The following is a 9,148-nucleotide window of genomic DNA, read 5'->3' on the forward strand; positions in this document are numbered from 1 at the left end:
ATTTAAAATTTCAAAATGAGGTGTTTTGGCGTGGATCTCTTCTCATCCAAAACACTTGGCATTTTTTGGATTCTGTTTTCAAAAACTCATGTTACTTACTAATGAGAGTAATGAGTGATTTCTTGAAATATTTCTCTGATAAATTCCAGTCATCATTTTCTCTGTACTCTATTTCTGGAAACTATTTAGATGTGGTCTCTTAGAGAAGTCTTCTGATTTTTTTCTACTATTTTCAATCTCTTTTTCTTTTAACTTACTTTTTAGAGATTTTTTCTCAAGCTTATTTTTCAACTCTATTGTTTATTTTAACATATATTTTGATTGTCTCCTCTGTGACAAAACAATCCTAAGCACCGTGATAATGTCAATGACTAAAATGAAGATCTCTACTCTTTTGAAATTCTTACTCTGTTTGGAGGAAACAGAGTAAAAACTAAACATTGTAAATAGGAAAATTAGTATGTTAAAAGTTGCACAAAAAAATTAAAAAAATAATGTAAGGAGGATTCAGAATACCAGGATAGAAGACAGATTGCATTTTATATAAGGTACATATATTTTGAATGTTCAGTCAACCGCATTTCTGCAGGGAATGATGGTTGAGTATGAGATAAAGAAAAGACTCAATTCAGGAACCTTGAAAGGCATAGTTGTCATTAAACGGAGAAAAATATAGGACTGTAGGTTGGAAAGGGTTTGAGGGAAAAATTATGTAGTTCAGTTTTGTATATTTTGAGTTTAATATGTATTGGAGTTCTTCAGAGAAACAAAATACATATGAATGTATATCTATGCATCTCTTTCTATCTATATATCTATATCTTTCTGTATCTATATCTATATCTTTACTGTCTCCTCAAAATATATGTGTATATGGAGAAAGACAGAGGCAGACAGAGAGAAAGTGAAAGAGTGACAGATTTTAAGGAAATTGCTTGTGGTTTATGGGATTGTGGGAACTGACAAATTCAAAGTTGGCAGGGAAGATCAGTAGACTGGAAACCCAGGGAAGAGTTGGTGTTGCAGCTTAAGTCCAAAGACAGTCTTGGGGGCAGAGTTCCATCTTCTTTAGGGTACTTCAGTCTTTTTCTCTTAAGACCATCACCTGCTTGGATGAAGCCCATCCACATTATGGAGAGTAACCTGCTTTACTCAAAGTCGATTGATTTAAATGTTAATTTCATCTAAAAAATACCTTTACAGCAAAAGCTAGACTAGTGTTTGGCCAACTACCTGGGTTTCATGGCTTAGCTAAGTTGACACATAAAATTAACCATCACGGATGTCTATTAGACAAGCAGAGATGAGAAGTAGGCATACAAGTCTAGAGTTTAGGACATGAATGAGAGATCTTTCAGTGTATGAATGGTTTTACAAATCAGAGATTTAGGGCTGTACCACCCTGAACGGGCCCCATCTCGTCTGACAAATCACGGGTCAGTTGAGATCACTAAGAGAGTGAATGTAGATAGCAAAAAGGACCAAGAACTGTGTTCTGGAGCATGACAACATTAGAAGACCAAGGATTAGAGGAAGAATCAGCAAAGGAAAGTGAAACAAGCATCTACTTTGATTGGAAGAAGGAAAAAGGAGTGCAGTGTTTCTGAACCCAAGTAAAGAAAGTATTAAGGAGGAAGTGTGATCAATTGTATTCAATACTACTGAAGGTCAGTAAAGTAGAGACTAAGAATTGGTGATTCCAGTAGTTAGCGACATGGCACCTTACCGAGAGCACTTTTGGTGTAGTGGTTAGGGATAGAGTCTGACGGAAGTGGGTTTAGGAAAGGGTGGGAATCCCTGAAGGGGCTGGGATGCCCATTGTCCTTGCATAATTATTATTGGTGCTTTCTTTCATTCCCAAAATGTTCCTGTTTGGATGATAAAATATATGTCCCCAGAAGAGAGAAATTGGAGACAAGGAATATAAATATCTCTTAAAAGGAAATTTGAAATAGAGGTGATAGAGCAAAAAACCCGTCAGACATTAAAGAAGCAACTGTTACTTTGTTTTTACTTTTAAACTTTAGTACATAAGGATTAATGAATGTCCAACTTAGCAGTTTTCTCCTTTTCTCCTTTTGTCTGGGACAAATAGTAAGATGTTTTTAGCTCACCAAGAACTGAGCTGCAAATCACTTGAGAATACATACTTCAGACACATTTAGTCTATTTGATTATTCCCTATGCCTCATCTATCTCATCTTCCAATACTCCAGGAAGAACAGAGCTTGCATCTGGGAGACTGCAGATTCTCCTGCGGTGTCCGTATCATCAGCAATGCTGGTCATGGCTAACTGTAGATCCATGCCCGGTAACCAATGCCATGGCACCTGTAGCATGTTTTTGGCCTGATGTTAAAGAAACTTGTGTTTCTCACCAGGTCTTACTTGTTTCTGATGCTCCAGCAGCTCATATAATTCCTAGAAGTAAATTATAGCTATGATCAGGATGGGGCAATGAAGGCTTTACCCCAGTAAATCAAGCTTACATGATGCAAAAAATTCTAATAAAGATTGTTTAAAATTGTACTGCTTTAAATTTTGTTTCGTTTATATGTTGACAACACAAGGACTTCTTTAGCATCAAAGAAATACTTGAGTTTAGTATTGAGTTAGCACAGAGTTAAGCTAGGAATACCTGATGGTGTTTAATGCTTATTATAATAATCAATGAGCCAGAGTATGATATATAGAACATATTTGAACTATTTAGAAATAATTTTCTTGTTACTTGCATCAGGGGTGAATATTGTAAGCACTGGAAAATGGTGCATGAATAAATGGTGAAGTTTAAAATTTTTCAATGAGAACGAACTTTGTTTATAGGCATTAAAATTAGAATATTTGGGGAGAAAGGACAAATCCTATAACGACTTCTCCCTAAGGACGAAAAATGTGTAAAAGTTGAAAATGAAGAATTATTATCCTGCCAATATTTAAAATTGTATTTTTTCCTCAAAGAATCAATTTAAAAGCAAATTCTTTGCTTCTAAGAATATATCTTTACATTACTATTTTTTAATTACTTATATTTGGTAAATTACTAAAATATATAGTTTAATGGCTATATTAATCAGTATTGGTCTAAGTGGAAACATCATTACTAATGTTTATCTAAAAGTGTTCTATGGTGAGAAGGGGGTGGTGAGGGGAAAAGGACGGGATAACCGGGGTGATGAATGTTAAAGAGGCATGTGATGCAATGAACACTGAGTATTATGTAAGACTGATGAATCACTGAACTCTACCTCTGAAATCAATAATACATTATACATTAATTCAATTTAAATAAAATAAAAACAAAGACAAAATCAGAGAGGGAGACAAACCATAAGAGAGTCTTAACTATAGGAAACAAACTGAGGGGTGCTGGAGGTGAGGTGAGTGGAAGATGGGGTACCTGGGTGATGGGCATGAAGGAAGGCATGTGATGTCATGGACAATGGGTGTTACATGCAACTGATGAATTACTGAACTCTACGTCTGAATGTAATGGTATGGTATATGTTAACTAATTGATTTACATAAAATCAATTAAAAATAAATTAAGAAAACAATTCCATTTATAATAACATTAAAAAGAATAAATTATGTAGGAATTAAAAAAAAAAAAGTGTTCATGAGCATCTCCGTTCCAGTTACTCTATGGTCTATAAATAAAAAGGAAACACATAATTGTCCACCAGGTGGCAGGAGTATGTCAAATTGTTCTACAAACACACATCCTCAAAGTAGGGGCACTACTAAATTCTTGAAGATATAAAGAAATTGAATTCTGTCCCTGTCCTCAGCTAACTCATGGTCTGTTCTGCAGCTCAAATATATGTACTTTGAGTCTCTTTTTCTTTTGGTAGTAAAACTTTAAATACAGACTATTCTCATATGTTAGAAGAAAAAGTGAGGCTATTTTGCTAGTGGGGAGCCTGAGCTACCAAGTGGTTTTGTGACATTCCTGGAATTAAATTATGAGTGTAGTGTCACTCCTCTTTTGCCCCCAAATTAATCTAATAGACATTAGATAGTAAATGTGATAGTATTTCCATTAAAAATATATGTGGTTTTAGGCATTGTGCCTTTTTCATGTTATTCCTTAGCCTCTAGACAATTGAAACTCATATTTATGATATTTTTGTATATGCAAGACATCCAGTCACATCCTAACTAGTGGCAATAGAGCTGCAAGTTGGAGGGAGCAGTCTTACTCTTATCATCTGTACATTTTGATATACCCCATGAGATAATTTAAATATTTTATATATATTTATAATAATATGAAAGTTAACACAAAATTATCCCATATTCTCACATTCTCAACACAAATATTTTCTACCTCTCTGTGCTTTCTGAGAATCTTTATCTATCTTTGTAGGCTTTGTATACAAAGTTCTAATTAGAGTACTCATAATTAGTATCATTTCACTTGATAAACCATTTTTATTTTTAGTCTCATCTTTATATTTCTCCTTTTATGTGGTATCTTAATATTTAGTTATAAAGACATGCCATACTTTATTTTATTTCAGTGATGGATACAGATTGTATTTACTTTATATGTTGTAGTTTCTAGAATGTGTGATGTTCTGGATGGGCTTGAGGTCAGATATCTTGTTTAATTCCATCTGTAAATACTCTCATATTTGTCAAAACATGTTCTGAATTTGATTCCCAACACCTGTCAAGAACCATGTAAATGTGTATGTGTGTGTGTGTGTGTGTGTGTGTGTGTGTTTGCCAAGAATTTTATTCTGGGAAATTGACTTAAGGAAATATTTCAAACAAACTTAAAAGTATGAGTTTTATGTTACAATGTTTCTTCATACTTCATTGAAATTCTGGGAATGTTAGCATGACTTTATTTTTTGTAACTAATGTTTTTCTTTTTTTTCTTTCTACATTTCTATAACCAAATAATCGACAGGGAGTTCACTTGGGGTATAAGTTTTATATCTAAATCAATTTCTCTATATTGTACTATAATTATCCCTCTCTATTTATTAAATAATATTCACTTGCCTGAAATTATGTGGGTGTTTTTTTTTTTTTTTTGAGAGGGAGAGAGGGGGTGGGGAGAGACAGAGAGAGAAGGAGAGAGAAAATCCTAAGCAGGCTTCATGTCCAGTGCTGAGCCTGACATGGGGCTTGATCTCACAACCCTGAGATCATGACCTGAGCCTAAATCAAGACTTACCTGATTGAGCCACATAGGCACCCTGAATTATGTGATTCTTATTTCACTGAACACTTAAACATAATATACAAATTGGCTTATCTGGGTTTTAAAATTCTAATTTACTTACATTTGTTTTTGTGTCAATATTGCATCATTTAATTATTGTTACATTCATTATCTGGAAGGACTAGTGATGCGTGGCACTTCTCCCACCTTTATCATTATTCTTTTTTAGAATATTCTTTACCATTTATTTTTCTATTTTTGTTACATAAAACATAATTTTATGATTTTCATTGGGATAGTGTGATTATCCCAATTAAGAATTGGACTGGTTAAGAAATTATTTTTTTTTAATTTTCATTCCGAAATAGAACATGCTCATTATAATGAAAATTCAGTCAATAAAACATAGAAAGTGAAAAGTCTTTCCAATCACACACTTTTTAGGGAAAACTTGTATTAGCAGTTAGCTACTTGTCTTTCCAATCTGTGTATATATTATCTAGGCAAAAATTATACTATTCTGAAACTGGTTTCCATTACTCAAAATGGATGGCAGAGTCTTTTAATATCTGTTCATATACACTTAACTCCCTTCCTCAAATGGCTGAATAGTCTTTTATTGAACAAATGTGTTATAATTTATTTGGCAAATTCTTTATGGACCTTTAATTTTTTCAAGTTTCTAAATTTTTTTATTATTGTAAGGATTGTTACAAAGAACATCCTCTAACTGAATAGATCTCTGTGTAGTTGAGAATTTATATGTGAGTCTAAATTTGCATCAGAATTGCTAAGTCAGAAACTGTTCCTTTAATTGTGATATTGACAAATTAGCCTCTAAAAAGTTGCTCTGAATTGTCCTTCCCTCTATAGTATATAATAATTCCTATTTCCAAACTAGTAAACTTAACATATTTTGAAGATCTGAGAATATCTGTCTTTTTTTTTTTTAATATCTGTCTTTTTATGGTTGGATAAACATTCCATGGAATATACCTTTTCTTCTTTTCCGGTTTTGATTGATTGACTGGAGAAACAGGTTTATGATTCTACCCTGGTATTTTGACTTGGATGCCTGTAAAATTATTTAATAGTTCTCATCAAAAGTTTAAGCATTTTGGGTCAAAGGTATGAAAAAAAGTGTTCATCTGTACCTCTGGAGATCTTTTCTCTTCCTGATGTTTATGGTTTAGTAGCTGGTTAGGGTGTGTGAATTCATATCACCTTGGCCACCAAAAACTGTGGTACTTGAGGCAAGACACTTAATCTTACTGTTCCTTAATTTCCTCCTTGGTAATAGTTACCACCTCACAAGATTGTTGTGGAAACAAATAATGACAGTGATGAGGGTAGTAATAATATTTTGAGTACTGTTATATAGCTTCCAAAGCACTTTGATGTGCATTATCTCTTCTGGTCTTCATAATAACCTGATATGGTAGATAAGGACAAGCATTTTTATCATTGTTTTTTTTTCCACATAAGAAAACTAAGGTGCAGTTAAGATTTGGTAAAAATATCAACAAATGTTCCTTCGAGAAGTTAAAGTTATTACACAAAGGTAATACCAAGGACAAGGAAATATGTATTTGTGGCAAGGAGCTTTGGGGAATACTATATATGTATGACGTGTCTTTTCCCAATGTTCCCATCTGTAAAATGAAATGTTCTGTGACCAGCCTTCCCCCTCCACTTTTCCCACCAAAACTCTTCACATATGGTTATAGAGAAAAGTTTAATTACTAGAAAATAGAAATATGTGTATGATTTATAAATGCTTACATTGTATAGAAACAGAATCATCAGACAGGCACTCCTTTTACATAGCACTTCATCTGATCCATACTCAACAAAGATAGGACACTCAAGTTTTCCTCCCTTGATCACTGCTGGAAGCCTTGGTTGTGCATTTAACTTGTAGCTCCTGTTTTCTGAGCTTCCACTAAAATTTCATTACAAGCACTGATTTTTTTATTTTTTTGAGGGGAAGAAGGTACACTTGAAAGAAAAGAAAGCCCTGACATTAACAGAAGCATGAGTACAATTTCTAAAACTTGGATTATACCTTTATAATCAACTGATCCAGTAAATCCTTTAAAATGTTCCGTTTTCCACCAACAGAAATTGAGAAATATCAAATATTCAAGTTCTTATGAATGTAATGATTAATAATTTTTCTATCATGGTCTATGTCAATAATAAATATCTCTTTTGGAGTATTATATTTCCCTTGGAATCAAATCTGTAGTATAATGTGTATTTCTCACTTGAGGATTAAACACATTCAGTAATTTAACTGTGGTATTTAGCTCTCTTCCTATGAAAGGGAGACCTGAGAATATGTATTCAACTCTATCCTGGGGAAACAGAAAGGAAGTAAGTAAGCAGAAGTTTCATAAGAGGATAGGCTTAGAGAGTGGCCAGCCTGTTCTTTTCAGTTACTATAGGAAATAGTTAATGAGAGCCTACAAAGCACTGGAAATTCTGAGTACTAAAATAAGTGAGATAATATCCCTGTCCTGAAGGAGTTCACATATTAATCTAGTTAGAACTATAGTACTTTAGGTCAAAGGGAAGTTTTAAATAAATTTATGCCATGTCTTTCATTTTACAGATGGGAAAATGTAACCAATAATGCAAAGCACAAGCGTGTTAGTCATGGTTTTTTAGTTTCAAATAATAGATATCCAAGAAAATTAAGGTGAATAAAAAAGGAAAATGTATTGTCTCTTATAACCAATAGTCTAAGGATGGTTCAGCTTTGGGCATTGCTAAAGTCTAAGTATAGTTTAGCTTCAGACACAGTTAGATCAAGGTGCTCAATGCTTCTCTGCCCCCTCTCCATCTCATCCCTGCCTTCCCTCCCCCCACTTCACTTCCATCCTCTTTCCTCTGGCCCTTCCTTCTTCCTCTCTATCACTTGGCTCTGCTTCACTTTTCACTTTGACCTTACCTGTGTCAAATTGGTTTCCTTCATGAGACAGGAAGGATGATGGTTGGAAGCCCTATCATTCACAAACCCAAATCAGAGAGAGCCTTTCTATTTCCTTCCAAGGGCAGAAAGGACCCAGAAGGACTCTAATGGTTTACTATGAGCCACTCTTCCACCACTGTAGAGCTCCAAGTGATTAACAATCCTTCCAGTGGCACATAGAGTGGACAGTTCCTCAAAGAATTCTGAAGAGGGACGGGACCTTGTAAGGTCACAAAGCAAATAAAAAGGGGACTAGACCCAAAAACAAACCTCCTAGGCTATGAATTTTCCAACTTTACTGTAGGTTGTGACTGTGGAGGGCTATAGTGTCCGCCTCTCTTGCCTGCCATGATGCCGAGAGTGAATAGTACAAGAGCAACCACTCTTCCTAGCCTTTTTTTTTTAATTTTTATTTATTTATGATAGTCACAGAGAGAGAGAGAGAGAGAGAGAGGCAGAGACATAGGCAGAGGGAGAAGCAGGCTCCATGCACTGAGAGCCCGACGTGGGATTCGATCCCGGGTCTCCAAGATCGCGCCCTGGGCCAAAGGCAGGCGCCAAACCGCTGCGCCACCCAGGGATCCCCACTCTTCCTAGCCTTGATGTCAGTTATTTCTGCCTGGTCTCATTCCACATTCGATTTTTAAAATACTTATTTTAAGAATTTTATTAAATACATTTCTTTTCATAAAATTCACTTGAGATCTTGGAAATGGGTGGTTGCAAACATAATAAATAAACTGTACCCACCAACACTTTTCCCGTGCTTTTTACCAACATGGGGCCTCTTACTAGATATTCTCACTTTAATTATCTCTTATAAGAACAGAGTAGTTTTTCTAATATACTGGATTCCAATAGTTTTACGCTGGAAACTCCCAGAACCTGGCTCCGGGTTTTTTGTTTTATCTGAGTATTTACAAGGAATAGCTGTTTAGATGAGAAATACTCTTAACACAGTCCCTCTGGTTAATTGCAGACTAGATTTTACACTTTTGG

This window comes from Canis lupus, chromosome 1 (assembly GCF_048164855.1).
Source record: "Canis lupus baileyi chromosome 1, mCanLup2.hap1, whole genome shotgun sequence".
Taxonomy (NCBI): domain Eukaryota; kingdom Metazoa; phylum Chordata; class Mammalia; order Carnivora; family Canidae; genus Canis; species Canis lupus.